The 19,622-nt window shown below is 45.5% G+C and overlaps 1 protein-coding gene across 2 annotated transcripts in view; it reads right to left on the bottom strand.

The window, feature by feature from the left end:
- CRIP3 (cysteine rich protein 3) overlaps positions 1–19,622 on the bottom strand; it is a 1,016,009-nt gene that overhangs the window by 632,808 nt on the left and 363,579 nt on the right. The window lies entirely within an intron of this gene.

Below are 19,622 nucleotides of genomic sequence, written 5' to 3'. Positions count from 1 at the left end.
CAAGACCAGGCCCTCACCTGTATGGGCCTGTTCAGGGCAGGGCATTGGATGCTGCTTTATGCTTTTCATCTACGAAGTAGTCTCTACACAGCTACTCACCAAAAAACATCAATAAGCGTCTCCTCCCTCCACAGCCCAGCTCCATCCTTGCAACTGTTCAAATTACCAAATGCCCTGGGTAGCACCAGAAAGCTACCCTACCCAATCTCATCAATATTGGTCTTGCGCCATCCAACATCCACCAACCATCAATCACAAACACCAACCACAAGCCCTGTATTACGATACATATTTGCTCCAGTCAAGATCGCCAACCTCATCTCGCACAACAACCTTGATGCCTTTAATCACCTAAATATGTATTACCCAGTCTTCCTACCAGGTTTTCAAAATCCTCCTACCTCGGGTTACCAAATCCAACATGCCGACCAGTCAGGAAGAGCAGGAGGGTACCAATCGTCCACTGAGCAATTAGCCATAATGCATCATGCCCCTCTCCAAAATAAGCTCATTCAAATCACTCCCCTACCGTATCTCACAAGGAATCTACCACCTTTCACCTCATCTACAGTCCAACTCACAGGAGTGACTCTTGCCATGTCAAACATACTCCCTTCTGTTAAATTGGCACTCACTAGTAGGAGGAATTATCAGTAATGTTTTTGCTATGGATTCTAAGCAGTACAACTCAATATCAACAGTCGCCTCCTCTTGACTTTGCTGTGCCACTCGTTGATTCCAGACGTGATGTCGGCTGTACATATACTGTCACTACACCACCGTACCTCAGTTCCTGACATTGGCCCCCCCTGACTCTCGAAGCTTAGCAGCTGTGAAGGAAGAATCCATAGGATTCTGCATGAAGAAAGCCAAAAAACTGAATTTGATTGTTGTTGTGAGGAACAGAACCATACTGCAAGCAACTAGATGACTGTACATATACAATGAAGCACCAAACTGTACCAAACACTTAATTGCCATAACCTTGTCCCATTAGAAGAGGACAACCAAATAAAGACAGCAGACCACGCTCATAGCGGGGGCAAGATAGAATGGTAGAGGAATCTGTGAGGAAAAGAATCCATAGAAAGAACATTAGTGGTAAGTAATTCCTCCTACAATGGATTGCATTCTCCCGCAGATTCTACATCAAATAGAATCCCAAAGGCAAACAGAGTGTGGAAGCGGGATGAAAGCCCTCACTAGGAAGCTCTGAAACACCGCTGTGCCAAATCAAGCGTCCAAACCAGGTGCCACATATCCAAGCAGTAATGCTTGCTGAACGTGTGGAGCTACGGCCACGTCGCTGCCAGACATATTTCCTTCACCAGCACACCCCTCTGATGATGCCACCAAACCCCTGGTGGAATGTGCCCTGATGCCTGGTGGCAGATCTTCAGTTGTTCTCCGATAACACTCAAAAGCCAAAAGGTACCTGGTCACCATCATCAAATAGACATTTAGTGAAAAAACATTGATCTGGATTCTGAGATAAAGGACATTTCGACTGTCAGTGGCAATGGCATCTTTCATAGCAGGCCAATCGGTACCGGTAGCTCAAGGCCTTTGTCGCAAGAGCCGGCTTCCCAATTGTTGTGGTCGAGCACAAGGGCGTAGGACTAGATTTAGTCACCTTGATACCAGAACATTTGGGCACTGGTGCCATATTAGCCTGCAGCACAGAGGCCGCAGTCGTATCTGCTACGTCATTTTTAAACATCAGGAGCATTTGGCCTTGAATGCCTCCCACTCTTACTTCGAAGTGCACCGTGGTCCAGCAGACTTTAGCACGATCCTCAGATGAACCGGAGGCATGCCTACATCGATGCCATCTTTTTTTCTTATGGGAGGATGAATGGCTTTGGGAGTGCCAATGCTTCTTCGCCTTATGGTGCTGGTCCTTTTCGGGCGTGGGGCCTTCAATCTCTTTGTCTGACGAAGTGACACTGGAAAGTGCCAGGGATTTTGACAGAGTCAACCGAGTGCTAACTTAGCCAATCATTTCCCTAGGGGATGTTGGATTCATTTTCTGACACAAACCGCACAATTCGATAGCGTGATCTTTTCCCAGGCATCACATGCAGATGTCATGAGGGTCGGTGATCGATATTTTATAGTTGCATTCCTGGCAACGCTTGAATCCTGAAGCTTTAGGGTCGACGTATCGACAAATGTCGAAATTCTCTCACAAATGTTGAATTTAAATTTTCTCCCAAGAGAAACATTCCGAACAGCAGTGCTGAAAAAAGAAACTGAGATATGGGGGCGTAGAACAAGTTACTTCTTGCCTAGTAACGTTCTTTCGATGGGATGTTCCTCCGACATATTCCTTCTCTTGATAGATCATCTCCAGCTTGCTGGCCTCGGAAAAAAATATTTCAGTAGAGGGCGCTTCGCGTCGACGTCCCTCGAGCCGATGTCCCTCGACAGCCTCTGTATCGGCGCCAACGTCATCATGCGTATAAATAAGACTCGCGCAGCGTCCGTTGCTCAGTTCCATTTTGACATTAACAGTTGTTTTACATGAATTCGTTATTGACCCTGAAGGAGCATAAGCTGTAACAACAAGGGAAGTTTTACTGAGGGGATGGATGGATGGATGGGAGGGGCGATAAGGAATACGTCGGAGGAACATCCCATCGAAAGAACGTTACCAGGTAAGAAGTAACTTGTTCTTCGAAGGGATTGTGTCCTCCAACGTATTCCTCATCTTGATAGACTCCCATAGCAGTGGTGTGTAACTTGAGGTGGGAGGAAAAATTGCCATGTTTCCATTCAAGAATGAACAGAATGCAGCACAGCTTTGCCAAATCTAGTCTCTTGACTAGAGGAGAAATCCAGGTTGTAAAATGTTGTGAAGGTATGTGCAGACGACCATGTGGCAGCCGCACATATGTCTCGAATCGGCACCCCTCTTTGGCGGGCCGAAGAGGCTGCGATACCCCTGGTTGAATGATCCCTAAGATTTTGAGGAGGCTCTTTCCCTGCCAGTTTGTAACATTCCAGAATGGCCAGAATAATCCATCTGGAATGGTCTGTTTTGTTATCGTAATCCCAATTTGTGCCCTGAGTAACCTACGAACAGTTGGTCTGCTTGCCTAATCCTAGCAAGTCTGCTGATGCAAAAGCTCAAAGCCCACCTTGGGTCCAGCCTATGTAGCCTTTCTTCCTCTTTCCCCGGATGGGGAGGGGGATAGAATGAAGGTAAGGTAATCTTCAGAGTGATGTGGAATTCAGAAAACCACCTTTGGGAGGAAATTAGGCTTCACTTGTAGGACAACTTTGTCTTTATGAAAAATTCTTTGAGGGGGTTTACAAGATAGAGCTTGTAATTCGCTCACCGTCCTAGCAGATGTCAATGCCACTAATAAAACAGTTTTAAGGGTGAGAAATCTTAGCGAACAAGAGTGGAGTGGTTCAAAAGGAGTACCCATCAGGAAATTTAAGACTAAATTTAAGTCCCATAAGGGAACTTGGAATGGTCTTGGAGGATAGACATTGGTTAATCCCTTCAGAAATTGTATGACTAAGGGTAACTTTAAATACGATGGTTCCTCTGCAGTGCGCTTGAAGATCGATAGCGCTGCAAGATAGCCCTTGATAGTGCCAACCTGAAGGCCCGAATTTGCCAAATAGAGTAGAAAAGATAACACCGTTGGTGTACCACATGAAAAGGGATCGATATTCTTTTCTCTACACCAGCTGCAAAATTTGTTCCAACGGCAGCGGTATAAAGTCTTTGTTGCTGGCCTTCTGGCCGAAAGCAACACCTCCATGACGTCATCTGGGAGGTCCCAATCCTTGTATCTCAATCTTTCAGATACCAAGCATGAAGGTTGAGGTTTCTGATGTCTGGATGGAGAACCTGACCTCCCTTCTGCGAGAGAAGATTCTCCTTGTGTGGAAGACGAATTGGAGGGTAGATGGACATGTCCAGAAGGTCCGGGTACCACGTTCTCCTGGCCCAGTCCAGGGCAATTAGGATCATGGCTTTCCGGAACCTTCTCAACCTCCTGATCATTTGAGGAATGACAGGGACTGGAGGAAATGCGTACAGAAGTGGAAACTCCCAGTTCACTATGAACGCGTCCCCTAGAGCTCCTCTCGGGGGAAATTCCCTTGAACAAAACAGATCACACTTTCTGTTGATGCTGGTGGCAAACAGATCCACTTGAGGGGTTCCCCAAAGGGTGAGGATTTGTTTAAGGATTTCCTGAGCTAGTTCCCACTCGTGGGAGACTGTGCTCTGCCTGATCAGAGCGTCCGCCGTCAAGTTTTTCTCTCCGGCTAAGTGAACTGCCGATAGAGATTCCTTCTTGGATTGGCCAAAACCAGAGCTGCATCGCCTCTCTGCACAGAGGCAGTGATCCTACGCCTCCTCTTGTTGAGGTAGTGCATGGCCACGGTGTTGTCCGTCATTATCAGGACATTTTTCCCCTGTACAGATGGCAGAAAAGCCTTCAGCGCTAGTCTGATTGCTCTCAGCTCTAACAGGTTGATATGTAGTCTGGCCTCCGATGGAGACCAACGACCGCTGATGGTCAAGTCGTTGGCATGGGCTCCCCACCCCGTGAGTGAGGCATCTGTGACTACTGTTATCTCCGGCCATGGTTGCCAAAACAGTTCTTTCAAAATGTTCTCCTGACAGGGACAACACTGAAGGTCTCGAGCCACCTTGTCCGGAACCTGAAGGAGATCTGTCATTCTCCCTGATAATTGCGACCACAGAGTTCTTAGTGCCCACTGAAGAGATCTCATTCTCAGGCGAGCCTCTGGCACAAGGAAGATGCAGGATGCCATGAGGCCTAGCAACCCCAAAAAGTCAAAGGCTGGGAGACGTTGGGCATTTTGAAACTTGGTGACCATCTGCAGAATATCTTGAGCCCTCACCTCTCGTGGCGAGGGTTTTCCCAGGGAAGTGTCCAGGACTGCTCCAATGAACTGGAGTCTCTGTGATGGTATCATCTGTGACTTCTTTAAATTGAGGGAGAAGCCGAGTTTGTGAAGGAAGTGCCAGACATAATCTAGTTGGATCTGAGCTTGTTCCGGAGATACAGCTCTGATCAGCCAATCGTCCAGGTAGGGGTAGACGTGAATCCCTTTCCTCCTTAGGCTTGCAGCCACTACCGACATTAGCTTGGTGAAGACCCTCGGGGCGGAGGTCAGCCCAAATGGCAGAATTCGAAATTGATAATGAGAGCCGCCAATTGCGAACCTCAGGTATTTCCTGTGTTTGAGATGGATTGGCACATGGAAATAAGCATCCTGAAGGTCCAGAGATACCAGCCAGTCCTGAAGCTGGAGGGCCTGAAGGATCTGAGAGAGTTACCATCCTGAACTTGTCCTTCCTGAGGAACTTGTTCAATTCTCGTAAGTCCAAGATAGGTCTCGCCTCCGTCCTTCGGTATTAGGAAGTAGGGGGGAGTACCAGCCCTTGTTCCTCTCCGCTACAGATACCGGTTCTATGGCACCTTTCTCCAGCAGGTCTAAAATTTCCTGCAAGAGGAGCGGATCTGGAACTTTCAGAGAGCTGTTCCCCGGTGGATGACTGAGGAATGCGTAGAAAAGGCAGGCAGTAACCTTGGGCAACTGTCTCCAATGCCCAAGCATCTGACGTAATAGCCTGCCATTCCGTCAGATGTCGAGTTAGCCTGCCCCCTACTGGTGTCTTGTGAGGAGAGTCCTCAGAGTGATTTAGAGGCGGCTGATGCAGATGCCGAGGGTAAAGAGCCACCTGCTGCTGCGGCTTTTGTATTTTTACTCCATCCACCTCGGGTGAATCTTTTTTTACCTCTTCGAACCGACTGTCCTCTGCCTTTTCCAAATGCGGAATAAAAGCGAAAGGACTTCCCTCTCCAAGAGGTTCCTGAGGGGCGATATGGCATTTGGCGGATTGCAGCTCCCAGAGATTTTGCTGCTGCTTTGGATGTCTAACTTTTCTAGACTTTTATCCGCCTTCTTACCAAACAAAGAAGAGCCGTCAAAGGGCATATTTAAAAGTCTGGCTTTTACATCTGAAGCAAACCCAGACTTTCGCAACCACGCAAATCTGCGGGTTGTAGTACTTGCCGCCATGGCCCTACTGATACTGTCAGCAGAATCAATGCCAGTTTGAAGGGATTCGCACATTGCGTCTTTACCATCCTTAATGATGTTTAGAAACGCTTCCCTTTCTTCTCCATGTGGGAGGCAGTCACCCGCTGATGAAGCACACTCCCAAAGTGTGTGGCTGAACCTTGCAAGCGTACAAGTAGCGTTAATAGATTTCAACGTCATGCTACATGCAGAAAAGACTTTCTTAGCCATAGAGTCTTATCTTTTGTCATCCCTGTCCTGTGGAACAGTAGGGTATGCCGATCTACTGCCCGATACAGTTGCTGCTTGAACCACCAGACTCTCTGGAGTTGGATGTTTAGACAAAAATTCAGGGTCAGTAGCAGATACTTTATATTTGGCTGATAACTTCTTGTTTACCGCCGGGATAACCTCAGGAGTTTCCCAGTTAGCCAATATTTTTCTTTATAATGCAGCTTGAAATGGAACCACAGGATCCTCCTGTGGGCCTTTAACTAAAATGTCTGTAAGGTCAACCTGTTGGAATGCAGGTGAAGGTGTAGACCAACCCATGAATTCTATAATCCTTGCCATTAAAATTCTTTAAGGAGTTTCGGCATGTTCTCCTGGGTCTGGTTTGGCAAATCCTATTTCTGGCTAAGTATCTAACCCACTTGCCTCATGTAAAGATTCTCGAAGGTCCTTTAACCTATTTTCCTCAGAGGTAAATTCCTCTGGTTCAGGTGTTCTAGTTCTCTGCAACCCAAAGGGTCTTTCTTGATCCGAATCCTCCCCTTCTTCATAAATTGAAGACAAAGGTCTGTAATGATCAGACCTTGGGAATGGCTTAAATCCCATTTACAGAGCAGAAGGGGCCAAATTTGTCATAATTGGTTGAGAAAATGTCGACAGGGTCGACGCAGACGTTAAAGGCTTCGAAAACACCGAAGATCGGAAGAGGCCTCGAGGAGCTCGAGAGGATTGGAATCCTACTCTAGGTTGTCAATGACATTCTCAAAGTCGTGTTAGAGGCCCTGGGTTGACCACTGGCTGTGAGGTAGTGACGGCCGTGGGTTTGTTCTTTTTCGGTGTCGAAGACAGCGTCGATTCAATCGACCTATGCTTCGATGAGCCCTTCGATAATGGCGTCGATGACAGATTTATGCATCGAAGGGACTTTCGACGATGGCATCGATGGCACAGTGCCTTTGCTCGAGGGTTCGTGATGCTCTCGAGTAGTTTTTCGCCGGGTGCAACGACTCGCGGCGTTTTGATTGTTTGGGTCTTTCCCCCAGGGTATCACCCTCAGCTGTCTTCGAGGGGGTCGAGGCCGCTTTATTGAAGACGCCAAGCATCCTTTTACGGAATTCTTCCCACTCAGCCTGAGAGCCATGTTTTGTGGGGCAGGTGACTCTTTTCCGGGGAAACAGAAGACGAGGAAGGGGATCTTCGACGTCTCTTACTCAAATGCTTGGATCTCGAAGAGTGGTGGGAACCTATATAATAGGTTTGCCATTCATATTCTCAAAGGAAACAAGCAGAGTCTCTCACAGAAACCCCCTGCGAAAAATGCTATTCTCACATCTGATCTATGGACATTAAGCCAATTGTGCTACCACAGGAAAACAAATGTAACACCGTAGGCTTAGTCTTTACATCATCTAGGGTCATCGACTATTACACTCAACTGGTCTAACCATGCTGCCATCCCACTGTCAGTCACCCACTTATCCATAGCCCACAAAGGTCAGCCTGAACTCACCTACACTGAGCGCTGGCCACTCAAAACCACTTCCTGGTCAATGATCTAGATGAACCACTTCCTGATCAATGATCTGGAAGAAACTTCCCTGACACACATAATGCTTGGTCCGCCTTGAATTCTTCAACTCTAAGAAACTGGTATACATGCATGACTCCCTAAAGACCAACTGGCTAAGATTAAACAATCTGTCCCTTGGTACACACCCAAACTAGCCTCAAACAAATGCTTAGAGCCCTAAAGAAATGGTAGAGAAAAAAGCGTATCCCTAGAGATTTCACAAACCTCAATTATCTCCACGCCAACAGTAGGATTCTGAGTGTCCAAAGCTACTTACTGATAACACTACCATCGTGGAAGCCTCTAACAGGAGCATGCCCTCTTTGATGTAGTAAAGCAGGGTTGTCCAACTCCAGGCCTCGAGGGCCAGAAACCGGACAGGTTTACAGGATATCAATCAATGTTTATGAGCAAAATGTGCATACCTTTTTAATCATTGTACGCAAATGTATCTTATGAATTTTTTATTTAAGGTGAAACAGTTAAATAACATTGGACCTATACAAAAAACTCTTCACATATATAGAAGAAAAAACATTTCATTTAGTACATTCAAAATAAAACTTCCCAATTCATTAATTCATCAACCAAAACAATATAAAATACAAAATCACATTCTTCTCAAAAGGTTAAAATACAATATCATTCATAACTATCAGCCTGCCAAATATCTCCAAGCTGGAGAGAGTCTAAAAAGCCCACTATGGCTATGACGGGAGAAACAGATCCTCCGATACACTTTCGGCCAAGAAATTCTCCTAGTCTCCACCATTTAAATATCTGAAAAAATATCTAAATGGAAAATAAGCGGAACGTTTGCCTTTTACAGCTGGGCATTGTATCATCAGTGGAGAAGAGGTTCCTGCCTAGCCAAATTATTACAAAAGTGACAGGACTCATACCCTCCTTTTAAAATTCCATATCCTAAACACAACTCTTTTGATAAATGAAGATTCATTCTAAACTTGAAAAATTGTGTTCGTATGAACCTATTAGGGTGTCTCACTAGATAGGGAGCCAAGCCGCCAAATCTTTTATAGTCATATCTCAAATGAGTTAGAGACTTAAATGCATGAAATTCATCCATTGCGTTTCACCAGTCATCTCTATAAAATACCTTACATTCATTGGATTATCCAGTAAATGTTGTTCCAATTTTCTCACGGACCTCTGTGCACCCAACAATCAGATCCATTATATGGCAATTCTTAAAATCTATTTTAATTTAATGGAGATCACCAACAGTTTTTCAAAGGGTACACTATTTTATGTTAAATCAATAAAAGTCTCCACAGGACTCTGCTTTCTAGTGCGCACAGACCCAATTCAAATCCAATTGCAGCTATTGGAGTGGATTTTAGTCAATTTGAAACTTTTCTCCAAATAAAACCATCTACTTGTTTTAAAATGTTTAAAACCCACAGGAAAAGTCTCGATACCATATAAAATCCTTGGTATATGTTTTGCATCATAAAATTGAAGAGGTATATCTGAAGACTTTCCGAATTGCGAGTGAATGCATCTCATTTCATTAATTAATGCCATTTTGTGAGCTCATACACAGCCATTGACTCGTATAACATTCGATTTGCTAAAAATCGATAAAATTGTCCACCTTTTCCAAGATATCCAATCCAATTCGCCAAATATATGACTCCCTTTTTTGCAATGTGCACGGCATAACTTAATTCAAGAGAATTTATTTCTAAGCAATTCTCACTGGCATATGTATCAAAATGAGTTCTAAAGGTACTGCAAACCTTGCTCCGTACTGTCAACCATCAGTAAGTAATCTGTATTGCTTAACCATGAAATTCTAAGATGGGCCATTTCCATAGAAGCAAAAGCTGCATTTTCCTGATGCTCCCTGATGTCTGACATGTACACATTGAAAAGACACGGAGCGAGGATGCAGCTCTGCCTAACCCCTCTGGGCACTAGAATTTCCTTAGACATTTGGCCATCTTGATCAAGACGAACCTGTAACTTGGAACTATCATGTAGAGCAATCTTTACACTTGGCAATTCGGGAGACCGCATGCTTGTGGTTTCTTCTACAAAATAGTTCTCTGTTCACCATATCAAAAGCAGAAGAAAGGTTGATTGTTGCCACAAAAATGGATGTATACTTTTCCGACCAGGCCGAAGTCTGGAGGCTTTTAGGATTAATACATCAAGTGACGGCCCCAAGCGTTATCTAAAGCCCGTTTTCTGGCTGGAATGAATGGAGGGCATGAGCCACTGCTTTCAGATCCAGTATGTTGATGTGGAGCTGTGCCATCCTGTTAGTGAAGCATCTGTGACCAGGGTTTCTTGAAAAGGTGGATCCCCGAATGGGACTCCCTTGGAGATGTGGGATGGTATGAGCCACCACCGCAAGCTGTCGGAGTGACTTTGTTACTATCAACTTGTCATTCCATGCTCCCATTAGATGACAACACTGATCCGCTAAGAATTCTTTTAACAGCCTTGTTTATAACCTGCAATGTTTTATTAGGGGAATTCATGACGACATGGTGCCTAAGAGTTAAATGACGGATCTGACTGCGACATTGGCGCCCGGGTAGAACTTCATGATTAGATGTTATTGACACGGCCCTCTCAACCGAGGGACGTACCCGACCCTTGTATATTATTTTTATTTGTTTATTTCTATCGTGCCATAGCCAACAGGCTCGTTGGTGATGTACTGTGCCACTATGAACACTAATGTGTTTGATGGCCTAAAGCAGGACTTGCTGCTTGAATTTATTGCAAAGCCGAGGTGTAAGTGGGTGCTGGACACCTGCCGGATCGCTCTTTCTGCCACTCTGTGCGATGGTATTTGTACCAACCAATCGTCCAGATACGTATATACATGGTATCCTTTTTTCCTGAGCGACGAAGCTCTAGGAGCTATGCATTTTGTGAATGTACTGGGGGCTGAGCGAAGGCCAAATGGGAGGACTTTGAATTGGTCGTGGTTTGTGCCCATGACAAATCTTAGGAACTTGCTACGACTTCTGGAAATGAAGAAGTGAAAGTATGTATCTGAGATCTAGTGACGCTAGGAAGTCGTTCTCCCTTATTGACTTGACATCTGCCAATGTGACCATTTTGAACTTTTGTTTGACATATTTGTTGAGACTTCCAGTCCAGAATTGGTCGCCACGAGTCGTGGTTTTTGGACGAAGAATCTGGAGTAGGTTCCTTTGATGTTGTGGAACTTTGATTGTGTTTTTCATGAGCAGTTTCTCCACTTCGTCCTTAAAGATGCTTAGGTGCGGCTGGTGTTGAAATATTGGGGACATTGGGGGCGGGGGTTCCTTTGAATTTTATGGTGTGACCCTTTTTTATGATGTCTAACACCCACCTTTCTGTGGTTAACTGTTGCCACTGCTGTAGATGGTGTTGCAAGTTGCCTCCTTCTTGCTGCAGTTGGATCATGGATGTGTGTGTCTGACCAATTTCAGGCTTGTTTTTGCTGCCTGCCCCTAGAGGCGGATGTTTGTCGCCTTCTTGGAACTTGCATGTAGTATTTTTGTTTGTATGGGTACGTCTGGCGATACCCCTGGTAGTATGCTTGTAAATAGGAGGATGCCCTCTGGTATGCCTTCCCGCCTCTACTTGTCACTGTAGAATGACCAGAGGCCCCTCGGAAGGAGCGAAAAGTGCACCTCGCCGTCAGTGTGGTGAGCGATCTTGCTTCATCAGTGTCTTTTTATGGCTTTTGGTGCATCATCAATTTTGGGACCACAGAGTTGGTCACCCTCAAAAGGCATGTCTAGCACCTTTGATTGCACATCTGTTCTGAAATCTGTGCATTTTAACCATGCTGGTCTCCTACGTACTACCCCATTACTAATTTGTTTAAAACCTGTTTCTGCTTTGTCAACTGTGAGGTCGATAGCACGGTTTGTGGCGTCTTCACCCACTCAGAGGATGTCCAGGGCCTATTTTATTTTTATCTTCTGGTAGGTAGTCGACAGCGGTGTGAACCGGTTCCACATCTCACGGTCATACCTTGAGATTATTGCCAGTGAGTTAGCCGCTTTTAATGTTGTGGCTCCTGTGGCTAGGACTTTTTACTGAAAGCGTCTTGTTTCCTGACGTCATTGTCAGGTGGTACTGCGCATTTATGACCTTGCGCGTTTGACTTTCTGCACACTGCTGCCTATACCACAGAGTCCGGTTTCGCCTGGGATGTAAGGCATTTAGGGCAAACCTGAGGTGCCTTACATTTCTTCTCCAAACAGCCTTTTAATGCTAGTTCCGAGAAATGTTTTCTAATGAGTACCAGCCCTTCTTCCCAAACGTTGTCTAGGATGGGAGTTGACATTACCGCCCTCCTGCACTTGTGCATTAAATCAGAAAGGAAACAATCCTTTTTCTGCTCCGATGGTATTGGGGCAAATTCCTCAATTCTTTTGTACAGTATTGTAAAAAGAAGTTATGTCATCAGGCGAAGACTGACGCAACGGTTCATCAGAGTCTTGGATCAGATGCAAGTCCATGTACTCCCAGTTATCTGGCTGCCTAGATTTCGAGTTAGAGGTATCAGTGTCTGTTACCTTCCTCATCGTCGGTGGTAGACTGTACAGGTTATGCTGTGGTCCTGGGGAGGGCCCTTGTGTTTTAATGTGGCTGCTGAACCTGTTGGGTCATCTGTGCCTCATAGGCTGGACAGCCGGTTCTCTTGGTTCGTTCACATGGTTTCGGTCCGGCCTGCTGGGTTCCCCCAAAGAGCCTGGCGCCTCGTCGCGTGTTTGCAGGTGGGGCTGATTTACTGGTAGCCTGGTCTCCAGTTGCTGAAGTAGGTTCTGAAGAGTAGATAGTTGTGAAGATAACAGGGACTGTGGGTTGAGTAACGTTCTGTTGGTTGTGGAAGAGTGGCCGGTGAAGGTACTGTTGGCTAAAGTAACTCCTGTAACCTTGGTTCCCCTGGTGTTTCCGGTGGCGAATATTGGCTTTCTTCAGATGACTGGGGACGACAACCTCTGTTCAAACTCTGAATCAATGTGGCTCTCTGGTATCTGGGCTGGAAGAATTGACGAGACCGGAGACAGTGTTGGACCCTTGGGTACTATTTGGTCATCAGTGTTCCCTTCGGGTGACTGAGGTAAAGAATGTTTGCCAACTTCTGCTAATGTCTTGCTCGACGTTAGGCGAGTGCAGATGTTTGACAGGCACTTTAAGAACTATTGGGACTTGTTGTACAGCTGCAGATGCCTGGGTTGGCTCTTGTTCCTTTCTATGTGGCATATATTTGTTGTCAGACTTGTGTTTGTGCTTTTGTTTTTCTAATTTTCCATCAGTTTTCCTTATTTTTATTATTTTGTGCCTCCCTGTAGACGAGGGCGCCTTAATGTCATTTTTCACCCACCCCGTGTTGACGTTGCAGAAAGGAAAGGTGTTGGTGACTTTCCATGTACTGTTAGTGATACCGCCAACACTTTATTGCTTCCCATGGATGCAACAGTTGACGGGGAGGGATTTGATTGATGTTGTCGATTGGGGTCTTTGCGGGCACTACTGTTGAAGACGCGCGTGTAAACGGTATCGTCATAAACGAAGATTTGAGCTGCTTACTCGACGACGAGGTGGACGATGGTGTTGTCGACAATCACTAGGCCGACAACGGTTTTGCGGTCATCAACAACGATGGTTTAATAGTCGACGATGACTAGGCCGACGACAATGGTTCTGTGGCCGTCGATGACGATTGTGTCGTAGACTGTTGGGACACTGGCGGCGGTAGATTTCTCCTGACATTTGTTGATGGAGCGCTTATTGCAGGCTCAGTCGCAGTTTTTGCCGTTGGCGGGCTGCCTGTCGGCAAGGTAGTCCACGGACGGACAGACTTTTTTTTCCTTCCTTTTTTATTTTGAGGGTCGCAAATGAAGAGGAAGAGGTCATTCTCTGATCTGGCCCTTTTAAGGTTTTTGGCCTGTCTGGGTTTCCTCCACCACATATCTAGAGTGTTCAGCCTCTGAAGGGAGTATCTGCACTTATTGAGTCAAAGGGCTAGTCTTCTTTTGCTATCCTTGAGGATTTTTATGCTAAAGGTGGCACACATTTCACAATCCTCCTGAATGCAATTAGGATCGAGGCAGTGTATGCATTCAGAATGCTTTTCTCCCTCATACACATTCTTAATCCCACATGACTGGCATGCCTTGAAAAGAGCTGTTTTTCTTCCATATTATGAAAGTAAGAAGCACTTATCTGTACAGATGTATTTGTAAAGTTGTGAAGAAATCTTTTGAAGAAATATGTTTGTTCCTGGTTTTATTTCTCCAGAAGGGAAAGCCTGGAGGACTCCTCAGCATGATGTGCGGTTAGAATGGGTGGGGCTCGTCACTCAATGTCCCATTGGTTGAAGCACAAGACAACCAAAAGGACAGACTGGCTGCTAAAGTGAGCTTAAAAAATATTATAAGCTATAATAAAATGTTTGAGGAGTCGCAGCCTGTCGGCAGGGAATATTCAGAGCATGAGAATCCATGAAAGATCCAATGCTGAAGAAAAACAAGTTGCCTTGCCTCTGGGCACCCTCCTCAAAGATCCCAATATAGCAATCCACGGACAATACTCAGTTGTACATGAGAAAACCCAGCCACAAGGCATCAGTCTCCACGATTATCTAGCCATCAAACAGTCCTTGATGTAGACTGCCTACCTCAAACATACCCTCTGAATTAGTCCCAATCAGCCCCCACCACCGCTAAAAAACAACTCGCCAAACAATGGTTTAATAATATTGGACTACAGCGATTTGATCGGCACTTCTCCGATTGAGAAAATCCTTTATAGGGTGCGCCATCCAGAGCAGTTAGTCCTTTCAGAAGCACAAAGCCAAGAAAGCCCAAACGGGCTGGCTTCAAATATCCACTCTTTGCAAGATCAAACATTTCAATCTGTCGCAGGACTTCTGGAGTGCAGGCCCTGGACTTGCACATCGACAGGGCATCTCCCACCTGACTGCGCTCCCACCTGCTCATTTAGCTCCCCATAAAGAAGTCCACTACACCTCATTGCGGATCCAGGTAAATTTGACAAAATCACCCTCGCCCTATGTGAACTATACTGACTTCATCTCCAAGTCAGGATACTGTTTAAGACTGCAAGCTTCAGCTACAAAGCAGTCACGAGTAACACCAGCGTACCTGGTGACTATGCTCCACATATAGGGTGTCGCAACACACACGCTTTGCGCAGCAAGTCACCCAAACGGCTCGGATCAGAACACGTCCTACTCTATCCTGGTATCAGTTTGGAATGTTCCCACTATTCACCAATTCAGCAAAAATCCCCAAAAGTGCTTTTTCATCAACTCCTGACCAGAAGCTAATGCAGATGGACACAGACTAAATCTCATACTGAAACACCAGCCCACACGCTGGGCCCACAACCAGTACAGAGCTAAGCAATGAAAATAAAAAGTAGCTTTTGAAATTTGAAATCCAAGGATTTGGAGACTATAGGCACTGAAGGACATTTCGACCAGTTATGCATTGTCTGTTCAATTAAGTAAATCTCCATTGTCAAAAGAAGCTTATCCGAAGAAGAGATGTAAAAAAAGTCCTGACATGAGAAATTTCTTGTTAAGGGAAGCATGAACTGAGAAAAGCCTGGTTCTATTAAAAAACAATATATTATATATACAATTATTGTATTTAGTCTAATTGTCCATAGTTCATAACAGAACTTTTACAAGCATATTATTAAATAATCGATAAAAAGACAGTATCAGAAGACAAAAATACAATAAAATGATTTACAATAAAATCAAATTTCATATTCATAGGTACACACAAACATGAACCTAAAAAAGACATACAAACTTTCTTCTTTTCAAGATATACTCAAGCACCATCTGTACCGCTTCACTAAATTACCAACCCAGACCTCATAACGGCTGAATCCTTTGCCAGACCTCATAAGGCCAATAGAACTTTCATGGATTCTGTGTTTAAGAAAAACACCCACATTTGCGCTGATTTGATAGAGTTATAGCCATAGACAAAAGGGCCAAGCAGCACCATATAGAGGGAGCCCATTACCAGGCACTCCGTTAGCACACGCCTGGCCGTCTCTTGGTTAGACTCAACTTTACACATTCTGCAAAATCTTGGTTCTGGCGGTATGTTGTGTTTCGGGCCACGCACTGCTAAAACTGGTAATTGATTTATCCTAAGTTTTAGTCGGAAGCTGCAGACAGCTAGGTTAGGACAGAGCAATAAACACCCTTCAGGTTTCATGAAACTGTGGACCACTGCTGCCACACTACCATAGTCCTTGAATGTGGAAAGGTGGTCATAACTGCACAGCCAGTCCCATTTTGACAGCCTCCGAGCAAAGGCCCCTTTTAAAGTTGAAAAAAAAAGAAAAATCAGGAAACCAGTGAATTGCAATACACAGATCACGAAAACATTTAACCTGGGAGACGACTTTCCCGACCTGCCCAAGATCATAACTCGCACCCAGTTTTTCCAAAAGCGGGAAAGCAGGAGCTGCCTTTGGCTTCAGCATCAGGGACCCTCTATGGGACAGGAATTGTGCTCTCAATGACAAGAGAAACTCTAGTCGCACATACTCTATCAGGGTCAATCTTGTTAATCCCAGTACTGTTTTACAGAAACGGGATTCCACCCCTTCCAACCATCGCAGGTCTCTCATGGCCAGGGCTTCAAGTCCCATATAGGATTGTAGGGCATAGCCAGTTTGTGTAATACCACAACCCCTTTGAGAGAAAAACTAGCATGGTCAGCTAAGAACTTCCTGGAGATGCATGTACTTTGCCTCACTCTACTGACCTTGGTCTCAATTATGTCAGTGTAGCCTGATGTTGACACCTCCAGCCCCAAGTATTTATAGGTGTCAGCATATTCAACAGTGCCCACAGAGATCGTTATCTTTGATCTATTAATTTTTTTGGGCGCAACCAACATTACATTGTTTTTGGATACATTTATTGCAAGATGATTTTCGTTTGCATATACCTCTAGTTCATGCAGCATGGCCTTTATCCCAGTCAATAGATGGTCAAATATTAATAGGTCGTCAGCATAAAGCATTCCATCAACAGGGATGTAACCGATCTTTGGCATACAGCCTGCTTTAGTCAACCGCCTGCCCAGTAGGCCTGCTATATAGAAGTGGAAACACAAGGGGGCTATCATATATCCGTCTCACCCCCCCCCCGGTTAATACGCATATCCTTGGCTAGCTGACCCGTGTTAACAAGCCGAATCTGAGCCAAGTTGTCTGTGTGTAGGGCCATTATGACCTTGAGGAGCTAACCCGGGAACCTTACTCCAAAGAATACTTTGTTCAACCTGGTCCTAGGCAGACTTAAAATCCACAAATGCAATATAGTCAGAGGTACTAGTTATGAACGGTGCTGGACCCAGGTCGAAAGCCTGTCTGAAAAGGATGCAAGATGTTATCCGATTTAACCCAGGCCTGTAGATGCTCCAAAACCTACAGGGAAAACACTTTACCAGTAATATCAAGCAGGGATAACAGCCGGTAGTTTTCTGGAACCAGACGGTCCCCAGCTTTATATACTGGGACCAGAATTGACTTTGTCCAGGTGTCCAGGATAGTTCTGTGTTAGGGAGAATTCTCTGTAAGGCCAATTTCCCAAACCTAGTGAGTCCCCCAGCAGCTTTGCTGGATTTTTGGGGTTTATTTTTTTCTATCCTGCTAAGAGTGAGATTCTTTTGCTCCCACTCTTAGACATGATTTGAGGTGTTCCTTTAACTTTCCATGTGTTTTATGGACTATGGGGTCTTTTACTCCATAGGGTCTCGTGTTTTTTTGATGTGGGTTACACAGCACCCTCCGCGCCGTAACCCAGGGGTGTCGTAGCGACCCCCCAACATAGACTCCATACCCTGAGACTGACTACTGTCTCCCAGGGCATGTAAAGTCACCATTGGCTTTTCTAGTCCCAAATTATGAACAGAAACCAGTACAAACCATCATATTGTGGACATACTGGTTGGGGCAATTCGATTGCCCTGGGGTCTGTTCGAGTGGGCACATCTCCGTCCCCCCTGATCGAGTTTTGGCTGGTGGCAGTGGATACTACTTTTTATATTCGACCGCAAATATATCTCTATGGGATTTTCCCATTGTTCGAGGCTACCAACTTTAATTATTTAATTCTTATAGCCTCGAACATACCGCCAGTTTACTTATTTAATATTAATTCGCCGGTTGGTATTTTTTGCCAGAACTCCATTCTAAAATGGCGTTTGTGTTCTCTTCTGTGACTCCAACCCAAGTCGAGCCCTTTGTTCCACTTTTTGGCGGGCTTCTCCACAAAAGCCTCCAAAAGTGGTGCCACTCTGTCTGGGTACCACAGGGGGTGTGGGAGGGGGTTTAGGCACCCTGGACTGAGTTACCTTGGTAACTCAAGTCGCACTCTTGTGTGATTGGCCCAAGTGGTGAGCCGGCCGGCTCACCACTTAGCATGTTTGATTGACAGCTAGGCTGAGTGAATGGGGGTGTGCTGCATAAAAAGCAGGGCTTTGGGGACTGGAACTTCAGAAGTCGCCACAGGACCTAAGAATCCAAGGAGGGAGAAGCTGAGCCGGCCTGCAATGACACCACCACCGGTGGAGCCCTGCTGAACCGTCTCACCACTTTTCCCAATGACAGAGGAGATATCCAGCCCGGAGAGTCTTCTTCCTTCGACTGGTGGGGATAACCAGTCTACCTTCTTTTCGCCTTCCTGGAGCATCTCGTGGCCGCCTTGCCTGTGCCAAGCACCCCGGCAACCGGGATACCACGTTTTCACCACTACCGCGAACCGAAAGGGTAGTACCTTTGTACCAGAGAACTCCGCGGCTGGTTTCTTCCCTGGCAGTGCTACGACCTTCATCCTTCCTCCACGACGAGATCTTCTCTTCCTCTGGACGACGCTGTGACTTGCACCCGCTGCCAGGAACAACTGCCCCCGCTGGAGGATCCTCTCCATGTAAGGTACCGTGTTCCGCCTGGCTTCCCTTGCAACCGTTTGAAAGGGGTGTATTAAATCCTCGTCTCTCGAACCTGGGTTAGCCTGAGACACCTTAGCTAACTTTTCTGCACTGAACTAAACCTTTTTCGAACTACCTCCACAAACTTCGAAGACTCTGTGTAACTGTCTGATCTTGGGCATCTTCCACCCGGCTCCCTTGAAAGAGGGACTGGCGCCTAAACTTCCTTGCTCACCAGTAGACTGTGCCTTCCTAAACTTGCTGTGGTTCTTTAAAAAGTGTTTAGTGTGTATGCTTCCATAATCATGCTTTTCCCCTCCCTTTTTATTTAACTTGTTGGAGTGCCATCGAACGTTAAGCGCTCACCTCTAACATCAGAAAAGTATATACTTTTACACCCAAGCTCTGGTCAGTGTTTGCTTGTGCTACTGGATTTCTGTAGCTATTTTGTATGCTCTGTATACTGCCTAACTCTTCTTGAGAGAAGTCTGACTGCTCAGCCACAGCTACCAAGTGAATCTGTGTGGTACAGACTGCTACCAAGTGGGTTTACTGCCAAACACCTGTAGTCTTAAATATTTTGCAGTGGTCCCTAAGGGAACTGCACAGGTTTCTGCCCAACATTCTGTACAAACAGACTTTTTTTTTTTTTAACAAGGGGCATAGCACTTCAGCCCATAAACCAACATCCCCCTTCATGACAGCCACTGACACCGTTTGGGCCCAGAGCTCTAGAGTTTTTAAGTTTCTTTAAATGGACACAAATGTTATTAATGATA

The sequence above is a fragment of the Ambystoma mexicanum genome, chromosome 4q (genome assembly GCF_040938575.1).
Source record: "Ambystoma mexicanum isolate Mex_15411 chromosome 4q, UKY_AmexF1_1, whole genome shotgun sequence".
In the NCBI taxonomy this organism is placed as follows: domain Eukaryota; kingdom Metazoa; phylum Chordata; class Amphibia; order Caudata; family Ambystomatidae; genus Ambystoma; species Ambystoma mexicanum.
This window is presented reverse-complemented; position numbering and strand designations above follow the sequence as displayed.